We start from the raw sequence: 22,188 nt of genomic DNA on the forward strand, positions 1-22,188 counted from the left end.
TTGCTGGATGAAAAAGTGAAATAGATTTGATTGATACATCATTTTGGTAAAATAATACCAAAAACAAGTATATGAAAGACGTAATGGCCAAATCATGTGAATGGTATGCATGCATGTTGTTTTGATTGTTCAATTATGGGGTTTTTTTTAATGAGGGTTTTATAGTTTAGATATTATATTCAACTTCTTTCTATTGTTTTTATATTTATATTGTTATTATAAGCTGCACTGAGTCCTTTGGGATTGGGCGGCACAGAAGTTGAATTAAACAAACAAATAATATTTCAAATCTGATAAGGCTTCTAAGTGGGTTTTAATTGCTATTGTGACTTGACAGGTGAAAAAAAAATATGAAAAATATTTTAAGCGGCCAAATAACATATGGAAAAGGAAAATAGTAATCCTGAGGTCTGGTGATTTAAAAAAAAAATTATTTCTGTATATTGATAATCTCCTAGTATTTTGATACAAGCTAGAATACCATGATACAAGCTAGAATACCATGCTGTTTATATAGTATAATACACTGGAAAGGTAGCAGTTTGGGAAAAATTGTTATAGAGTTGTCCTTCTTCCAATTGTTAATTTGAGTGTGGATTAATTTTTTTTGGTATCTGAACAAACACTGGTTAGGCACAGAAATCCCTTTTATATATCATCCATGAAGTGGTTTCAGTTCAATTACATCATGCTAGGAATTGGCCTTAAAAACAACAATAACAACAAGAATAATTTATTAGATTTGTATGCCGCCCCTCTCTGAAGACTCCGAACAAACCTAAGAGGAGATTAAAATTTCTACTGATTTCTAGCAATATCTTTTTGCAAACAATAGCAGGTAAAGCAACTTTCTTCAAATGAATGAGATCTGCCGGCTCATGGGAGAGAAAAACACTGGACCCTCTGCAGTCAGAATCAGAAAGCAGGCTCATTTCCCCCTTCTCGGAAAGCTGCTGTTTGCAGCAGTTTCCCGTTGAATAATAATCCCGCTCCTCGTCGTCCTTCGCTGTGGAGAATTCGCCCTGTAATAATAGTCTCCGGTGTTCCTAACTCTTTTCCTCAGAAAAGCCACCACAGCAGGCCTGCAGCAGTCTGCAATGAATGAGAATATGGCTTTGTATTTTTAAACTGAATGGATCTTTAAACGAAGGCGATTTCCCTCCCCTTCAAATACTGTATATGGTTAGGTTTTGTTTTTTCCCCCAAATGTAGCAAATAAGAGCCCAAGCTTCGCACCCTCCTTTCCTCATCTAGGACGTCAAGGAAAGGCCGAAGTACAAGTTGGTGCCGGTGACGACGGGCGCCGCCGCGCGGTTTTAAATCAAAGCGACGTCAAGAATATCTCCTTGCGCGCGAGGGAGGAAAAAGCGGGAAATAAAAAAAAAAGAGCGAAATCCTCTCCCGTTGATTGTCTAAGCCCGGGACGGCGGGCGGTGTGAAGCGGGGACAAGGGCAGTCCTGTCATAGGAGAAGAGGTGGCTTCTTTCGGAAGCGCGGGGGGCTATTTGCAGAGAGGTTTTTCCCCCCCCCTCACAGTTCGAACCTTCATATTGCAGCACGGAGAGGTCGGCGGGCAGCCCAGGCGCGCGGGTTTCACGAGGCGGCCGCCTTTCCCCCGTCAGGCGCTTAATAACGGAGCGGCGCTCCTCGGTGCGAGAGGCGGGTGCTAAGCTCTGCCTCCCTCCCTCTGGTCCGGACGGCCGTGTGGTAGGGCAGCCCGTCGGCGTCATTTAAAGAGTCTCACGTTGCCCTACCGCCCCCCCCCCCCCAGCGAACGAGGGAACTCCGCGTTTGCCCGTGAAGGCGGCACAACCAGTGCGCCTTCCCCTTCGCCATCCAGCCTCCCCTATTTCATTTAGCGGCTGTGGCTCCCGCAGTTTAAACCGTTTGTTTGTCTCTCCGCCGCCCCCCACCTTGCAAAAAAGCGCGCGCGAGAGAGATCAGCCGCCGCTTTAAACTTGGGTGTGGCCCGGTTGTTGCCTCTCGACTGCCGGGCATCATTTGCAGCAGGTAGCGGCGGCGGCGGCGGCGATTTTTGCAACGCCGGGCATCGCCAGGTGCCGCTGCTGGCGCTGGCCTGGGGGGGCCGCTGTGCTGCATTGCAGGGCAAGGCGCTTCCTCCTCCTCCTTTCCCCTTTCCCTCCCAGGAGGGACGCTGCTATCTATCTGGGCCGGGCAGCCGAGCAAGGAATGCCCCTGCTCGGCCAGATAATGTTATTTATACCACCGGCTGGAAGGGCGGGTCCGCTCCTCGCTCCCAGGACCACCCCGGCCCTCCTGGGGCTCAGTCTGGCAGCTGCTCTGCTCTCTCTGCTGCCTCTCCTCTTGCTACTCTAAAGACAGGTGAGTTCGCAAAAGCTGACCCAGAAAAAAGAAGAAAATAATAAGGGAGCGCTGCCGGGCCACCTGCGTGAGGGGGAGACTTTCAGGTGGCAAGGTTGGCTTTCCCGAGACTCTTGGGGTGGCGGTGGCGACGGTGGTGGTGGCGCAGGCATCCCTCTCGCCCCCCGAGCAGGCTGGGGCAGCCTATTTTTAGCAGCGCGCTTGCGTTATAGGAGAAAACACGGCGGGCTGGGTAAAGATTGTTGATGGCCAATTCTCTCTCCTTGAAAGAGAGGCAACCGCGGCATCGGCCCGGGAAGGGGAATTTTTAAAAAAAGTGTCAGAGGATTCTCGGCTGCTTGAGTGGATGTTGAAAAGAAGGCAAAGTTACATGAGTTCGTGTGAATCCGCCTTCTGTGTGACTGGGCACCTTAATGGATTATCTGGAAGTTGAGTTCTCAGAAGAGAGAGATAATTTGTTCCTTAGTTAGGCTTTGCTAAACTCTTGGCTGGGCCTCTTTGTCCAGATGCTGCATTAGTGGACGGTAAGGTTTATATATACTGTATAACGATATATATATATTAAAAAAACATCGATTATAATTGCAAGAGAGTTTGCTTGTTTAAATTCAACTTGTGTTCTTGTTTTTTTAAAAGAAAAAACTCAGCATCTTGGCCTTGTGTTATGTTCACCTGTAACAAATAACAGTCTGTCAGAAAGCTCTGTTGTTGTTTTCTGCTATTTCTTGGATTTGTCTTTATACAATTGCTCCTGGAGTCAGTTGTGTCAGCGTATATAACAAATAGGGAAAGCCACTATGTAGATGATGCAATCTCCCCCCCCCCCCCCTTTTGCCTATTTGTAATATTTCATTCATGGTCTTCGGCAGTGGAATGTCTCATATCTTTGGGCAAGCCGAATTATTGTTAAGACCACATGGAAGAAATGTGTGGATAATGTTTTGATATGTACAAATGAATGGTGAGAACTTTGTGTTATTCGATGCAAACACAGAGTTGTCTATTGTAACCATTAGTTTATTTGCCAGTTGCTTTCAGGAAAAATACGTTTACACATGAGATAGGACATAGAACATCCTGTATCTCTAATAGTTACATAAAATATGTTAATATGAATCTGTTTTAATATCCCTGCTGTGTCTGACTGTGTCTATGTGTGCATACAGGCTGATTACTTTTCTCCACAGTGTATTGAAATTATTTATTGAATGTCAATTTTAAGTTTTGTTTATTAGATTTCTCTTTCATAATGTTAATTTGTTTTTACAATATGAGTATCTAAAATAAACAAACAAACATGACAATACTCCCCCTTTCCTTCTGAACACTTAAAGAGGTAGGAAGCTTATTTTAGAAGCCATATTCTATTATAAAAGAATGAGAAATATTTTATTTTATTAAACTAACTTTAATTTAGAATGCTTTATTTTTATTTCAAATTTGTCCATATGATCTACAAAATAGATTTAAGAATGTGTAACTGTTCCATTCTGAAGTTTAAATATTGCCTTTAATTGTTAACTGCATAGTTTATTTTAATGTACTGGGACCCTGAGGAAGTGTTGAAGTATAAGACCCATCATTATCCCTTCTTATTTAGAATTGGATTTGTAATGTAAGTTGCTAAATTGGGACAAGCTGAGATAGACATTAGTATTTTTCTCTATTTTTTTTCCAATTTGCAACATAACTTACAGAAAAGCAAAACCTTGAAACTGACAAATAATGGACAAAAATGTACTTGTTTGATTTCCTGGGGAGTCTACTTGTACAAGTTTCTCTGTTAGAAAATATTGGTGTAACAGATGCAGCCCATATTATTTTAATACTGCATTGGTCTTGATGCTGAGGAATTCTGTCAGTTACCATATTGCATGATCTTGCATTTCTTATTCATACCCTTATACAGTACTTTGATATTTATTTAAAGTAGATAGGATCTAAGCTAAATACAGTACCAGTACAGTATAATACATTTCATGGCTAATTCATTTTCTTTATATTTATTATTACCTGTCAACATGATAATAATGATTTTTTTCAAAAGGTTTAAACTGAAATGTTTCATTTGGATTAAGTCAAACTAAACTGAAGTATAAAAGAGTTTAGACACCAGATATAAAACCTGAGGCTTTCTACATACAAAGGAACAGTATTCAGTCATTGATCTATCCTTATGCCATATTAACATATTTCATAACCCCAGTAAATTGGAGGCATATTAGGACCTGGGCAATCACAGTACAGTATGTTGTATCTTTCAATGATGTTGCGGTGACCTAGAACAGTTGTGGCAGACGTGCAAGATTCAATTTAATTCTTACTGACATTTTCAGTGAAAGAAGTTCTTGATTTTAAGAACTGAGATACATGCCATACTATTTCTTCAAATAGGAGACTATACCATGTATTCCTAAATAAGAAAGTATAATTGGCTAGGATAAGTAAGAATAATTTTTGCTGAAAGTTTGTTTAGTTTCTTCGCTTGCAGAATACAGTGAGTCATTTTGAACTAGGTACATACAGTGTACTATACGTTATTCATATATACTGCTCAAAAAAATAAAGGGAACACTCAAAGAACACATCCTAGATCTGAATGAATGAAATATTCTCATTGAATACTTTGTTCTGTGCAAAGTTGATTGTACTAACAACATGTGAAATTGATTGTCAATCAGTGTTGCTTCCTTAAGTGGACAGTTTGATTTCACAGAGGTTTGATTTACTTGGAGTTATATTGTGTTGTTTAAGTGTTCCCTTTATTTTTTTTGAGCAGTGTATTATTCTATGATTTGCCAAAATTTCAGGATAATTTTTAATCTAATGACTCTTAAGTAGTCATGTCAACAAATGAATCCTGTGAGCTTCTACATGTAAACCATTTCCTGTCCATTATAACATTGTACTTTCTGCATTTAAATTACCGTATTTAGGGCACATACAGGTAGAGCTGTGACCATTCAGTTACAATGGCAGTGAGAAAAATGACAGCCTTGCTTTTCTCACTTATGACCATTGTAGCATCTCCATGGTTACATGATCAAAATTCAGACACTTGAAAACTGGCTCATATTTATGACATTTGCTGTGTCCCGGGTTTGTGTGATTATCTTTTGCAACCTTCTGACAAGCAAAGTCAATGGGGAAGCCAGATTCACTTAACAACTATGTATGGTACAAATTTAACAATTATGGCAAGAGAGGTCGTAAAATAGAGCAAAATTCAATTAACATCTATTTCACTTAGCAACAGAAAGTTTGGGCTCAATTGTGATTGTAAATTGAGGACTACCTAGTCATTGAAATCAGATTAAAACCATGTTCTGTGTCTCTCTTAGGTTGTGACTCTAATATAATATTTTAGCCTTAAACTCATACAAATTAAAGGACATATTATTTTCTGAAGATAGACTATAGTTAGCATGCAGTCTAATGCAGTATACAATATTTGAGGCATAGTTATGATTGAATTTATTCTATTTTATATGAAAACATGAAGATACATGTCTAGAACAAGGATAATTAAAGATATGCACTTGCTTTCCTTTGATTTTGTTATGAGGAAATTTGTGTTTTATTAATTGGGAAAATATGCATATTTCTTTGCATAATATAGTAGCTTTCAATAGCATGATGTTTGAAATATAGTTTTTATCATTAGCATAGCAGATTCACTAATTTAAAAGTAAGTTTGTTCTATGAATGGATTTTGAAGATTCTGCAATTAGTGAATTCAACTCTAGGAATTAATACTTTAGTCAAACCTAAGTCATCTGGACCTTAATTTTGCTGACAGTGCCATTGTTTTCACAGGTGGGCTTTTCCTTTATGTATTGATTTTACTATCATTTTATTTGAAAGGCATCACTATGAAAATCAATAAATAGGCAGATCGCTTTTTCAAAAGTTCATTCTAATCCAGCATTCTTCATGATGAATGAGAATTATGAAAACTGCACTTTTCCAAGAATTTTGGAGAATATCAGGTTGAAGAAAGTTCTTTTACAATGGTGGGAAATACAATCTTTAGTTGAAGAATCAGAGGCAGAAAAAATAATCTGCTCAGGTTATAATTTCTTCTTCTAAAAATTGGACTACAAATGTGGCTCAGATCTTTATTTTTCCAGACTAATCCAAAATCTGAAATTTCTGTGCAATTTTTTGTGGACCATGAAGTGTAGGCTATTTCCCCCACCCCTGAAAATGTCATATCTATATTAGCTAAATGAAAAAGCAAATACAGTTCCTGTTTTTAAAGAAGAGTGTACAAGAAGTGTATGCTTTGTTTAAAGATCAAATTATTCACTGGATATAAGAACTGGCATTATAAAACAATGTGGAAGCTGACCACAGAAAGCAATAGCTAAAGTAGAAAGAGAATAAACAATAGTGGGGAGAAAGCATCTCAGATGATTCATGCTTTAAGCTTAACATTCTGAAATCTTAAGGCACCTACAAATCTTCCTACATTTGTGAACTCTGGCAATGACATGGATCATAGTGTTAGAGTAGATTTTCTAGTCTGACATAATAGTCCTACGTAACATAACAATCCTACGTAACATAACATACGTGACATAACATAACATAACATACGTAACATAACATACGTGACATAACAATCCTACGTAGCTTCTGCTCTGGCATTCTCACACTGCTTACAAGAGCTTACAAAACTTTTGCCAGACCCATCCTCGAATACAGCTCATCCGTTTGGAACCCATATCGCATCTCAGACATTAACACCCTTGAAAATGTCCAAAGATACTTCACCAGAAGAGCCCTTCATTCCTCCACTCAAAATAGAATACCCTACGAGACTAGACTTTCAATCCTGAGCCTAGAAAGCCTAGAACTAAGACGCCTTAAACAAGATCTAAGTATTGCCCACAAGATCATATGCTGCAACGTCCTGCCTATCGGCAACTACTTCAGCTTCAACCACAACAACACAAGAGCACACAACAGATTTAAACTTAATATTAACCGCTCCAAACTTGACTGTAAAAAATATGACTTCAGTAACCGAGTTGTCGAAGCGTGGAACTCATTACCGGACTCCATAGTGTCATCCCCAAACCCCCAACACTTTACCCTTAAATTATCGACGGTTGACCTATCCAGATTCCTAAGAGGTCAATAAGGGGTGAGTACAAGTGCACTAGAGTGCCTTCCGTCCCCTGTCCTATTGCTCTCCTATATCTCCTATACCTATATATCTTCTTCTATTCTTTCATTGATATATTATATTACTATATCTTCTTTTCTATTCTTTCATAGATATATTTTACTATGAGTATCTCCTCTATAACCATCATCATGTATTTTACTATGTGTGTATATATATATATATATATATATACCCACTAAAACTCTCATTGTGTATTGGACAAAACAAACAAACAAACAAACCAACAAATAAACAAACAAACAAACAAACAAATAATATTAAGGTATTGGATTTGGACAGGGGGACTCAAATTTAAGTCCCAGTTGATCTCACTGCCCATTGACCTCATTAGATTCCTTTGATTTAAATCTATCTTAAGGTTATTTCTAGGATAAAATAGAGGAACTTTCAGAGGGAAAGTAGGATATAAATTAAACCAATTTTTAAAAGAAAATGAAAATACCCTGAAACTGTCTTGTGAAAAAATAAAAAGCTGTTGTTTATTTACAGTTTTTTAACTAATTGCCCAATTAGTTGCTTTCCCAATTAACAGATTAAATATACTGTATTCATCTTCAAAAAGAAAACATAGCAGGCATATTAACATGGAATATGAGTATTTTTAGCAAAATAAAAAGGGTTATTTCTGATTGATTCGATTTAATTGATTCTGTATTGCATAATTGTGGTACTGTGTTCTTTCAATTTTATAGAAGGGCCTGATAACAATTTTCCAACTTTATTCTTTCAATGTTTTTTCTTTTTCTTCTTTTTCTTGTTTTTCTTTTGTGTATTTAGTTTTATTACTTACATAGTACGAATAATATACCATATTTTTTGGAGTATAAGATGCTCCAGAGTATAAGTTAGTTTTTGGAGAGGAAAATCGGGGGGGGGGGGGGAGAGAGAAATACCAGGTATTCATCTGACTAGCATCCTATTCTGATCAGCTTCAGCACATTATTTTATCCCCTGGTTAGGGCTTTAAAAAAAACCCTTATTCAGAGAGAGTAACAATGAAAGAGCTTGTAAGCCTTAAGAGTTGGGAAGATTGTTAGTGCCTAGTTAGGGCTGAAAAAACAGCTTCAAAAAAAGTTATATTCAGAGTATAAGACACACCCAAGTTTTTAGCCTCTTTTAGAGAGTTTTAGAGAGTGCATATTATACTGTGAAAAATACGGTAAGTAGATTAACTGTTGACTTAAGTATTGAGTTAAACTGAGTTAAGGATTTTAAGGACAAATGTTTGATTTCTTCATCTGTCTGAAGTAATTATTTGGCGCCAACCTATCATTTTAGTCACAAGGCATTCCCTTTATCTGTACAGGAAATTCTTGGATTATAACAAGTCATTCAGCTACTGTACAAAGTTACGACAGTGTTGAATGAATGATACTTAGGACTGACTTTGAGGTTCTAGCTGTTGTAGCATCCCCGTGGTCATGAGATTGCCATTTGGGAAGTTTGACAACCAGCATGCATTTTATTTGTTTGTTTGTTTATTGGATTTATATGCCTTTCTGAAGACTAAAATCCCCCAAATTTAAAAAACCAATCATACACATTCAGACCTCAGCCATTCATCAGCTGGGGGGGCCAAGATCTAATTGCTCTAAGCCTGCTGACATAAGTGAATCTTTTATGACAGTTATCACAGTTGCAGCATCCTGTGGTCACATGTCACTATTTACAACTTTTCCCATTGGCTTTCCATAAGCAAAGTCAATGGGAAAGGTGATGGAGAAGATTTCAAGTTGCTCCCACTGTCTTTCCTCCTAAAAAGTCTCCTGCATGCCTGTAGTACCCATTGCCTCCCATCCTCAATACTCAATTGTTATCCTATTCATACTCCATAACATCTGTGTACAGTCTCCAGCTAATCTACCCATGCTCTGTCATGCCCAACCACACACATCACCCTTCCCCCATGCTCCTTGCCTGGGATTTTCACCTCTTCCCATTTATTTAATAACACACGTGGTCCAGGGTTTGTGATACCACTAAGACAGCTGGGATTGCCATCTCTAACCAATATGGTCATGTGATGATGTACTTTATAACTGCATTGTATAGTGATAGAAATTCCAAAGCCAGTTGCTTATATAACCCAAGGACTGTCAACTCATGAAGTATTCCTGACCTGCTTCTTGACTTACCACAGTTCACTAAGTAACTTCAAAGTTACAATGGCACTGAAAAAAGTGACATGACAATTTTTCATAATTATGACCATTGCAGCATCCCCATGATCATGTGATTTACATTGTTTGACAACTAACCCAGATTTATGATGGTTGCAGTGTCTCAGGGTCATGGGATCATCTTTTTCTACCTTCTACCTTCTGACAAGCAAAGTCAATGGAAAAACCAGATTTACTTAGCAACTGTGTTACTAAATTAACAAGCAACTGTGTTACTAAATTAACAACTTCAGTGATTCACTTTACAAATGTGACAAGAAAAATCATAAAATGGGGCAAAACTCACTTAACACTTTTTTCATTTACTGTACAGTGGTACCTCAAGATACGAACCCCTCGTCTTACGAACAACTCGTGATACAACTCGGGGTTCAGAAAAATTTTGTCTCTTCTTACGAACTTTTTTCGAGTTACGAACCGGCGTTCGGAGACTGCTGGGAAGCCGCGCGGCTGTTTTAAAAGGTGACAGCCGGGCGGCGGGTCTTCCCAGAAGCCTCCCGAACACCGGTTCGTAACTCGAAAAAAGTTCGTAAGAAGAGGCAAAAGTTTTCTGAACCCCGGGTTCGGTTCGGGGGGGGGGTGCTGGCAAGCCCCCCAGGCCGGCTGTCACCTTTTAAAACAGCCGCGCGGCTTCCCAGCAGTCGCCGAAAGCCGGTTTTTTGCGGGGGTTTTTTTGGTTGCACGGATTAATTGACTTTACATTGTTTCCTATGGGAAACAATGTTTCATCTTACGAACCTTTCGTCATACGAACCTCCTCCTTGCACCAATTAAATTCGTATCATGACGTATTACTGTATTTTTTGGAATATAAGACGCACCTTTTCCCCTCTAAAAGTGGGTGGAAATGATGGTGCTTCAAGAGAATAAAACCTCTTGAAGCCCCTCCCCCAGTATATAAGTATATGTGTGTGTGTGTGTGTGTATGTATATGTATATATACTGCTCAAAAAAATAAAGGGAACACATAAACAACAGAATATAACTCCAAATAAATCAAACTTCTGTTAAATCAAACTGTCCACTTAGGAAGCAAAACTGATTGACAATCAATTTCATTATGTTATCAGCATATTCAAATTTGTACAGAACAAAGTATTCAATGAGAACATTTCATTCATTCAGATCTAGGATGTGTTATTTGAGTGTTCCCTTTATTTTTTTGAGCAGTGTATATATATGTATATGTAAATATTAGAGGTTCAGAAGTTTGGATACTGTTCCAGTTATTACAGTGTTGTTTTGAAAACCATAAAGGTGTTAGTAAGGCTCAAAAAGATAATTAACTCAAATTATTCATGAGAGGTTGGAAATTGCCCAGCCAGGTATGAAGGATGGATCAGGTGGGAAATTAGCTTTGAGTCATTGTGTAGCCACAAGAAATCCAGCCACAAGAACCCCTCCCCTCTAACCTCCATGGAACTTTATCTGTCTGTTTCCAAGGGAAAGCAAGCAGCCTCTGAGTTTCTTGTACTATAAACAGAATACAATACTGTAAAGTAATTAGCTTGAACTGTACACATGTGGATTTGATCACTTTTGTCTGACAAGAACACAATTTTTCCAGTGAACAGATACTTTAACCTTTCTAATTTCCTGAACTGTGATTGTTCAGTTTTGTTTCAAATAATCATATCAAATGACTGAGCATTTGAAAATAGAAATAGCACATTATTTCAAAGTTGGAGAAGGCTATAAATGTTTCTAGTTAGCAGCTTCAACATAAGAAATATTAGTATAGAAATTAGACAGACTTAACAGAATAACAGGGTTGAAAGGGACCGTGGAGGTCTTCTAGTCTAACCTTTTGTTCAAGTGGGAGATCCTATACCATTTGAGACAACTGGATGCCTCTTCTTAAAAACCTCCAGTGATGGAGCTCCCACAACCTCTGGAGGCAAGCAGTTATAATATTAATTGTTCTGTCATGAAATTTCTTCTTATTTTTAGCTTGGTCCTCTCCCCAATTAGTTTCCATCCTTTACTTTTTTGTCCTGCCGTTGTGTGCTTTGGAGAGCAAGGGATCCTCTCTTCTTTGTAGTAGCCTCTTAGATATTCAAGCACTGTTATCTTCCCACGCCCAGTCCTTCTTTTCATTAAACTGTTGAAGTTAAGGCAAGATGTGGAAGACCAAGAAAAATCTTTGTGAAACCTGGTATCCAAACTAATCAGATCTACAAAACAAACATCCACAAATCACTGCAAATAACTTTCAGGAAAGGTTAGCTGATAATGGGATAATTATTATTTAGTATTATTATTTATTAGACTTGTATGCCACCCCTCTCCGAGGACCCGGAGCAGCTCACAACAATGGTTTATATTTATAATGGTCCACAAGCCCACAATATTGCTTGTATAACAATATTGTACATATGAGAGTTGTGAAAGGAAACCTTTTCTGGATCTCATTATAAAAGTTAGTTGTCTATAGTTAAATAATCTTGGTTTAACATTCATTTATTTAGTGATCAAAGTTATAATGGTAAAATATATTAACAACAGCTAGGATTGAGTCTTCGGAGAGGGGCGGCATACAAATCTAAGTAATAAATAAATAAATAAATAAATAAATTTGCACAAAATTGGAAAGTGGGTATCATTCCGGGAGATGAGCAGATAATAAAGTTTTTGACTGTGCTGAAATGAACAGATTAACACTAAGATTAAAAGATAAAGAGGATTCATTATATTACAAGCCTTGGTGGACGTTTTATAGGTGGTTAGAAAATGAATATAAATAAAGAAGTTTGAATATAACTGAACTATGTAACCTAGATGAAACACTTGAAAGAGATGAGGGGATAGGGAAGGGGGGGGGAAGAGAAAATCTTACATTTGAAATGTATCAAATGACAAATACATACAAATAAAATAAATAGATCAAAAAATATAAATTGAATAAAATATGAAAAAAATGTAAGACTTGTAAAAGAATTCAAGATTGTTGGAATACCATCCCAGAAAAATGGAGAAAGTACAGCAAAGGAAGAAGGAAGGGAAAAGAGGAGTAAGAAGAAGGAAGGATGAGGAAAGAAGAGAAAAGGGGAGAAGAGAGTGAGTCGAGAGGGCAGGAGGGGCAAGTAGGGAAGAGGAGAAGGAGAGAGGGAAGGGGAAGTCGGTTTAGAAGGAGAAAGACGAAGGGAAGGGAAGAAGAAAGAAGGAAGGAAGGGCTGTATGAGATGGGAAGGGAGGATAGTAAAAAAAAGCATCCTTAAACTAATAAAGCAATAAGACAAATATAGAATATATGCATAAAGATTTTGCAAAAGAATCAAATGAGATGATAAATATGTGAAAACATCTGTATGAGAATAAAAATTAAAAACTTTTTTTTAAAAAAAGTTTTAATGGTAATGAACAAACATTTGGTTCATGTGAACAAAATTCAGGTGCTTGGCAACTAGCTTGTATTTATGACTGGTTAAAGCCTGTCCCTTCCCTCCAGGCCTTTCTTGCTCTCATATTCCTTCCTTCACTCTTGTCCTCCTTCCACCATCACTTGCATGCATCACACCCTTCTTCCAGCCTTTGTTCGCATGCACCATGCCCTCCTTCTCCCATCTTCCCAGTGCTCATGTTGTACCACCATCCTGTGGTATCCCCATTCTCCTTACCTGGGACTCCCACTGTTTTTCACTTAACAGAACTGAATGTCTCAGGGTTTCAGTGGCAACCAGAACTGCCTAGGTTGTTATCGATAATAATCAGTACATGATGTTGCAGTTTATGACTGCATTGCTTAGCTAGAGCAATCTTGGTCCCAATGGTCATCATCATAGTTCCCTCTAAGCTGAGCAGTGAGCAATCGCTCACTTAAAAATCATCATCAACTCAGAGTTTTCCAAACCTGCCCAGAAGCCGAGAGGGAAAGAGTGAGAGGGAAGGAGAGAGAGAGGAAGAGAGGAAGAGAGGAAGAGAGAGAAACAGATAGAAAAAAGAGAGGAAGGAAAAGAGAAAGAAAAAGAATGGGAGTAAGGAAGAGAGAAAGAAAATCAAAATCTAGTTTGAAACTAGCTCAACTATTTAAGTGGCATTTTGATATTGATAGAGTTGCCCTATTATGAGCTCACTGTTATAGACACACAGTACAGTATTTTATTTTGAAATTCTCTGAGGTAAAACAGGGTGGGCTTTTTATTTGTTTGTTTGTTTATTTATTTGTTTGTTTATTTATTTATGTGCCGCCCAGTCCCGAAGGGACTGCCGCTCAGAGACTATACTTTTCTGCCCCCCCCAAAAAAATTAGAGGGAACACTGGTCATCATTACTTGAGGACTATCTTCATGCAGAATTAAATCTGAAATATTTTGAAACAAAATGTTTTGAGTTGATGACAATTTGAATTGCTGGCCATTCTGTAGCCATTCAAAATACATTTGGAGGGGAAAAAAGGTGAAATATTTGAAAGAGAGAACCATTGCCAACCATTTTAGGGTTGCTTAGGATGCAGGGCACAGGAAAGATAAGAGGAAATGAATGTGCCAAAGAAAACGTTGAAGTGAAGAGAAGTTAGATATTTCAGCAAGGTAGCTATCTAAAATATTTGTCCAAATCAAACATGAAGTACTTATGGTTAATAAAATGTTAAAAGGTTTTTGGAATGGTTTTCACGGTTTCCAGACTTGATCACATTGAAATTATGTGGGACAATCTCAAATAGTTCATCTCATGGAAGAAGTTCGAAGAATATTTCTAAGTTAGAAAGACTCGTGGAAGGGAAAATGTGGGGGGGAGGGGCAGAAATCCAAAGCAAAAATAGAAAGACCATTAGCTGGCTACAGGAAATGGTTGGAAGCTGTTATTTATGGCAAAGGAGGTGTTGCAAAGTACCGACTAAAAGGATGTTTACATTTCTGCACCTGCTGTATTCACTGCTTTCTTATTTTATATCCGTAAACAGCTGTATCTTCTTGCAGTTTCTGTAACAATATATTATGCATTGCTGGCTTTCAGTGCCTATTGCAAATTCACCAGAGTTTTTAGCCAGGCCACTTCAGAGTGACCCAAGATTGCCTTTATGGCTGCCAGAATGGTCCTGTGGCACACAGTCATACCATATCTTTGTTCAGTCCTAGCAATCCCTTACTTTCTCTCAAAAAGTGGACATTGGGTTAAACTTTGAGAGGCAAAGCCATCAGAATCAGATGGCTGCAAAGAATCTTGAATGCTGCATGGACCCAGCTAACAACAACCAGTGATTGGCAACAAGCAATAATAATTCCACTGTGGAATAACAAAGGAACAGATAACAATGCACATGATATTGAGGCATCTTACTCTTGAGCCATGTAGGGAAAATATATGACAAGATAATAGCAACAGGGTTAAGAATAGTTATAGAACCATTATTACCAGAAGAACAGATGGGTTTTAGAAAAAATAGAAGCTGTACAGGTGCAATTTTTATGCGTAAACAACTATATAGAGTACAGTAAGAATCTCCTTTTGGCTTTCATAGACTAAGAGAAAGCACTCGACAGGGTATACAAGAAAATATTATGGCATACAATAGCTCAGTATGGAGTAAGTGAACGTCTTACTGGATTATGAAAAAGCTTATATAACTATTGCAGAAGTTAGAACAAACCGAGGAACATCAGAATCCTTTGCAGTAATATCTGGAGTAAAACAGGGATGTGTCCTACAACCACTATTATTTATCAAAGCAGCCAAGCCCAGAAATGAAACTAATATCATCGAACTGCTCTTTTCAGACAATCAGGCACTCGTAGCAGGTGCAGCTGAGGAATTGCAACCTCTTCTATTCATGAATCAAGGATGCAAGGTAAAGAATGTGAGTATCAACAAAGAGAAAACAGAAGCAAGTGAACTGCTATTGGTTCGCACAGGTTCCTGAGGACCGGTGGTGGCGGTGGTGGCAGTTGCAAAACTGAGAAGGTGCTGAAGTTGGACTGCACATCAGCAAACGAAGAGAAAAAGAGATGCCCTAGTGGGGGGCGGGGGAGAGGAGGAGGAGGACGGCCAGGAGCACAGCAGCCCTGCAGTGATGACTCTGTGGCTGGGGTGGCTCTCTGGAACAAACTCTCGCACCCCGCTGCTCAGGCTTGGATTTCAACTACGTTTACAGTTTCAGCCCAGAGGATCAGGCTGAAGCCATAGATTACAAAGATCCTTTTAAAGCCAGTTAGACAAAGGGAGAAAGTGGGGAGGGAGGGGACACACACATATACACACACAGGTGTGAAAGGAGGACTTTTTATTTTTTAACAATGCATAACTTCAAACTTTTTCTCTGGGAAGCTTGGGAAGTCATGCTTAGCCCGAGCTAAGGATATCTTCCTTCCTGTTTGTCTGCTGATACCCTGGAATCCTTATTTAGACCCAAAAGGGGTTACGGTAGGGGGGGGATTCGGTCATCCCAGGGTGTCTGTCTCCGGGAAGTAAACGAGTAGTGGGAGCGAAAGGCATGTGGGCTTGGAGCTGCAGGGAGACCTTGACCTGGCTCATTGCCAGCCAGGATGCCTGGAATCCTTGCTGCGCATTGGGGGCTTCTCAAACTGTTGAGGTGGAGGGGAATGGAGACTTCCCATGCAAGAATCAGAACTTTATATCTCTCTTGACACCCTAAAGTCATAAAAGAGGTGGATGGGAGGGAGGAGGAGGAGGAAGAAGAAAAAGGGCAAGTAGAAGGAGCAGAAGAAATAACAGCTGCATACAATAGTAATACAGTGATACCTCTACTTACAAACTTAATTCGTTCCATGACCAGGTTCTTAAGTAGAAAAGTTTGTAAGAAGAAACAATTTTTCCCATTGGAATCAATGTAAAAGCAAATAATGCGTGCGATTTGGGAAATCACAGGGAGGCTGGAGGCCCTGTTTCCTCCCAGGAGATTCCTAGAGAGGCTCCACAGAGACTTCTCCCTGCCTTTTCCGCACGTGTTTCCTCCCAGGAGATTCCTAGAGAGGCTCCACAGAGACTTCTCCCTGCCTTTTCCGGCTCTGTTTCCTCCCAGGAGTGATTGGTGGTGGTGTCCTGTGTTGTTCTGGGTCTGGTTTCAGTTTGCATGGCAGGGATGCATTTCCAGATGTCTGGTAGGCGGGAGGTATCATCATGTTTGTTCATATTGTGGGGGTGTTTTTCTATTTCAATGGCTTCCATGATTATTCTTTTGTTGTAGTGTTCAGTTTTGGAAATTAATTTAGTTCTGTCAAAATCAATTTCATGTCCTGGAGTTTTGAGGTGTTGGAAAAGGGAGGAAGTTTTTTCTTTTTTTCTTACTGCGTTCTTATGTTCTGCAATGCGTGCATTTACTCTCCTATTAATTTGTCCAATATATGTGGCTGGGCAGATTTTATATGGTATTTCATAAACTCCTTGGTTTTCTAGCTGGTATTGTCTTTGGGGTTTCTTAGGAGGTTGGCTATTTTTGGATCAGTGCCAAAGGCTGTCTTGATATTGTGTTTGTGGAGAATTTTGCCGATTTTTATCTGTGCTGCTTTTGATGTAAGGGAGGAGGGCGATGCCGTTGTCCTGTTCTGTGTCTTGGTTCTTGGGGGTGTCTCCTTTTGGATTAAGTTGGTGATTGCTTCTCTTTGGAATCCATTGGAAATTAATACATTTGTGAGACTGCGTAATTCAGTTTCCAGGTGGTCTTTGTTAGCTAGGCATTTGGTTCTGGAGATGAGGGTCTTGGCTACGGAGTTGATCTGTGCAGGGTGGTGGTGGGATTTTGCGTTCAAGTAGCAGTTGGTGTTTGTGTCCTAGGGAGCCATTGGGTTTTTTGTAGATTAGGACATTCAGAAAGGGAAGTTGCTTGTTGGTTTCTATTTCCATGGTGAATTGTATTTTGGGGTGCAGTCTGTTGAGATGTGTGAGGAAGCTGTCCAGTTTTTCTTTCCCATGTAGCCAGATTACGAAGGTATCATCTACATATCTAAGCCAGAGTTTGGGTTTATGTTCAGATTTATCCAAGGCATATGTTTCAAAATATTCTGTGTATAGGTTTGCGATGACGGGTGAGAGGGGTGATCCCATGGGGGCTCCTTCTATCTGTTTGTATTTTTGTCCATTGTGGATGAAGCATGTATTCATCAGGCAGTGGTTGGTCAAATCTAACCAGTGGGATAGCGAAAATGGAGCTCCACCCCAGAGCACCCAATTTGCACTGAAAGATGTTGAAAGAAAATGCAGGGCGTCCTGCATAAGCCGTGGCCACAGTGTGGTAGTAAAAAGTTTGGTAGCCCTTCACTGTATACACACACACAGACACACACACACCATATCATTGCAGTGGAAAATCATATGTGGTTATTTGTGAATTAAAATAAGTTTAAACAGCTAATTTATGTACATTCTGGGACATAACACATTCTGTAGTGCAATTTATTTTATTCTGCCTTCTTTTGTAGTTTGCTGTAATAACAACTGTAAATCTACCAGCCTTTTTTTTAGCTTGCACAAACATTTTCTCAAGGTCAAAATTGTTAACTCTACAAGTAGTTTTTTCAACATATTTGTGTAGCAGAAACCATGATGCATTGTAGCAGTGCAGTGCAAACCTCTTTTTGATAGCATCTAGATTTTCTCCTTTGGCTCTTAGCCTTTTATCAGCATAAATTTTTTTAACAGTTAATACTTGCATGAATACTTTTAAGATTTAAAAATTCATCTTATTGTTATTGCTATAATTTACAGAAAATAAACTGTTATATGTAGATTGAAGACAACAAAAGGAAAGAACCCAGTCACTCTTGAGTTACAGAATATTTTAAAGCATATTTTAAGCTTAAAACCTTCCAAATGTTTAAAATGTAAATAAATAGCAAACTAAAATTGAAGCATTTATCCCTTGGCATATTTGGTTTTGGAGTACAGTTTAATTAAATAATATTAGTTCAATTTAAAAATGGAAATTAATTATGAAATATTAAATTGTAGTATTTCTGTATTTCCATGGTTTTTAATGCAGTTGTGCACCTTATGGAGTAGTATAATGAGCATTTTAAATGCCTGGCAATTCTCCTACAAGTCATAATGGAGTAGATTTTGCACCTGGATCTTTTTCTGTCAAGTCAAACCATTTTACATTATTTGTTGCTTTTAGTGCAATCTACTTTCTCTAGGGAAAAGCTCATTTTGCCGAAGAAGCCACATTCTTTGATCACATATAGACATTTGTAATGTAGTAGCTACTTGTTTGCCCTCACAGAAAACCTTTAATTTTCTCCCTTCCAAAACTCTATATTAGAGGAAAGTACAATCCAGGGCTTACTTTGTCTTCTATTTCTGCTTATGATTTTTGTCTCTGGAAAGCTGTTTGCAAAACTACATATTGTATGATGCAATTAATATAGGCAACATTAACCTTAAATATTTTGCTGGTTCACCAGAGGCCAACTTAGTGTAGCTCGGTGTAGGTGGTTCTTAAAGATGAATAAAATAAAAAATAAATTTTACTAGTTACTAGGTACTTTTCAGGGCCTTTCCCCCCCATGAAGACTGCTCACCCAATAATAGGGTATATGTATTATGAGTCTCCTATTCACTTCTAATTGATCCAAAATGGGAGCGTAGAAGTTAGCATCTTCTATTATGGCTCTGGTTTGTTGGAACTTGTTTGCCTACTGAAGATGTTCAGAAAATATGTCAAATTAATGTCTTTTTTTCCACAGAGATTTTGGAGATTGAATAAGCGATACATTGATTTATGATGCTTTGCCCAGTAACTGACAGCAGGTGCTTAGAGTCATCTGATTGAGGTAACATATAATTCTAAGTAATAGACGAATAAAGATTTTGGATGTGAAATATGAAATAATAAAAATGGAAGCTATGAATTTTTTGAGTGGATTATATATGAAAAGGAAGATTTGAATTACTTCATGCTCTTACCAGGGTTTACAGGTGAAACTCAAAAAATTAGAATATCGTGTAAACTTTCATTTATTTCAGTAATGCAACTTAAAAGGTGAAACTTAATATATGAGAAATACTCACAACATGCAAGGCAAAATAGTTCAAGCTGTGAAATCAAGGACAGTAATCCCACAGGAAAGTTGTGGAAACTTTAAAATGGACCTCAAGCATCTTGCAGTGTGTGCCTCTCCATTCGTCTTCCATACTCTGGGTCCTTGGTTTCCAAATGAGATGCAAACATTTCCACAGTCTCTGTTGATTTGGGGAACCATGTCATATGCTGGTGTTGGTCCACTGTGCTTCATTAAGTCCAGGGTCAACACAGCCCTCTACCAGGAGATGTTGGAGCACTCTATGCTTCCAGCTGCATACGAGCTTTATGGGGATGGTGACTTAAATCTTCCAGCAGGACTTGCCACCTGCTCACACTGCCAAAAGCACCAAAAACTGGTTCAATGACAGTGGGATTACTGTCCTTGATTGGCCAGCAAACTCGCCTGACTTGATCCCCATGGAGAATCTATGGAGCATTGCCAAGAGAAAGATGAGAGACATGACACCGAAAAATGCAGAAGAGCTGAAGGCCACTATTGAAGCATCCTGGTCTGCCATAACACTTCAGCAGTGCTACAGGCTGATAGAGTCCATGCCACGTCACATTGAGGCAGTAATTGCTGCAAAAAGTGCTCAAACGAAGTACTGAGTCCACATGCATGCTTATACTTTTCAGAGGTCCAACATTGTTCTGTGTACAATCCTTGTTTTATTGATTGCATGTAATACAGTATTCTAATTTTCTGAGATGGTGAATTTGGGGTTTTCATGAACTGCATCCCGTAATCATCACAGTTATGACAAATCATGACTTGAGCTATCTTGTCTTGCATGTTATGACTATCTCTCATATATTAAGTTTCACCTTTTAAGTTGCATTACTGAAATAACTGATAAATGAGACATACCAGTTATTCATCTCTTGTGCAGAAGCTCTCTCAGTGTAACATGCAAGAGCCATTACATAGGCAAAAGGGCAGTGGTGGATTGATCCTGGTTCTGCTGGTTTGGTGAACCAGTAGCAGCGGCAGTGGGAGGCTCTGCCCACCCACCCGGGATGCTTCTGCGCATGCACAGATGCTTCTGCGCATGCACAGAGGAAGCAAGCATGAGCACATGCCTGAACCGATAGTGGCAGGATTTAGAACCCACTATTGCAAAAGGGCTATGCAAGAAATGCATGTCAAAGCAAAAATGGCATATAGCATTTCTTCCAATTTTGTTATGTAGAATTAAGGATTAAGTATGTCAACATAAGCATAAAAATAAACTGAATTCAGTGGGAACGATTACCGAAAAATTAAGTATGCATAAGAGATAAGGCAAAGAAAGAATGATTGGAGAATGAATATGGATTGAATAGAGATTGATCAGTATGAAAGAAGTACATTGAAGTTAGCCATGACTGCATTAAGAAACAAATGTACGAAGGAAATTTGGGTTGAAATGAAACGAAAGACTGAGGAAGGCATAGTTGGATGGGATTGAGATCCTCAAGAAAAGCAGAAAAGTTAAAGATCAAAGTTATTATATGAATTACCAGTAGTATTGATACGAATTAGGATATGTAGTAAAAACAAGGATGCTTTGCGAAAATAGAGAAATATGAATGGTGGTGGTGTAAACTAGATTTACCGGTAGATTAGATTTTCTTTTCTTCCACATTTAATTTCTTTTGCTACTAGCAAAAACTGAGAGTTGCATAACATTGCTTGTCCCAGAAGGAAAAGGATGACAGGTTTGTATTTGTGTTTAACTCAGTTTTCTTTTCTTAGAAAATGAATACTTGGCTATACAAAAAAAATCTTTTCATGTGTGCCAAAAATTGTATAAGTAGAAATTGTAATATCAATGAGTAATTATAAAACTTTGATTCCAAATTGAGAGAATCTAGAAAAAGAATTATACTAGTTGCCAATTATACTGGCTTACAATTATAATTACCAATATAATGGTAAATTGGGTTAGCTGTGATCAGTGCAAAACATGCTTGTATTTATTTAAATTTTCTATTTTAGTGAGTTAATGTCATGACCTCAATAAATAAAGCAATTGAATTTAGGACTTTCAGTCATTATACCTAATACAGAAATTATTAGGAAGACTGATCATATACAATAATTTAATATATCATTCCCCAGTAATAGGCAAGAAAGAGGATGATTTCTTTTTCTGGGACTTGATTCTTTTTGTGAATCTAGACTTGCTTGATCTTGGGTGGCTTTTTAAAGCTGCTCTTATTTTTAAAATGTGGAAAAGATAAGTTCTCTTTATACGACTGCGTCAAAAGTTATTTTTAAATGATATAATTTCTAAACAACATATATGATCATTTTGAAAAATAAACCATTAATTTGCAATCTAGTTGGTAATGGACTTACACACCTATTGCCTTCATAATTGCATTGGCTTGAATGGGTTTCATGCATTTTATAATTACTACTGAATTTCTTTAGACATTTTCCAAGGTGAATTATCTGAGGCCTCCCACGATCTACCATCTGGCATAGTTAAAAACAAGAAAGATCAAGCTTA

At 38.3% G+C, this 22,188-nt stretch overlaps 1 protein-coding gene across 4 annotated transcripts in view; it reads left to right on the plus strand.

Annotated features, from left to right (window-relative positions):
- Positions 1 to 2,178: 2,178 nt before the first annotated feature.
- Positions 2,179 to 22,188, plus strand: part of SPTB (spectrin beta, erythrocytic) — a 150,971-nt gene continuing 130,961 nt past the window's right edge. Inside the window, exons 1-2 of one of the 4 annotated variants that reach the window (XM_070728312.1) lie at positions 2,179 to 2,343; positions 19,356 to 19,442. The gene's annotated coding sequence lies outside the window, so the exon portion shown is untranslated. The remainder of the gene's footprint in view (positions 2,344 to 19,355; positions 19,443 to 22,188) is intronic. The other 3 variants (XM_070728334.1, XM_070728326.1, XM_070728320.1) reach the window with 3 other exon arrangements.

The sequence above is a fragment of the Erythrolamprus reginae genome, chromosome 1 (genome assembly GCF_031021105.1).
Source record: "Erythrolamprus reginae isolate rEryReg1 chromosome 1, rEryReg1.hap1, whole genome shotgun sequence".
Taxonomy (NCBI): domain Eukaryota; kingdom Metazoa; phylum Chordata; class Lepidosauria; order Squamata; family Dipsadidae; genus Erythrolamprus; species Erythrolamprus reginae.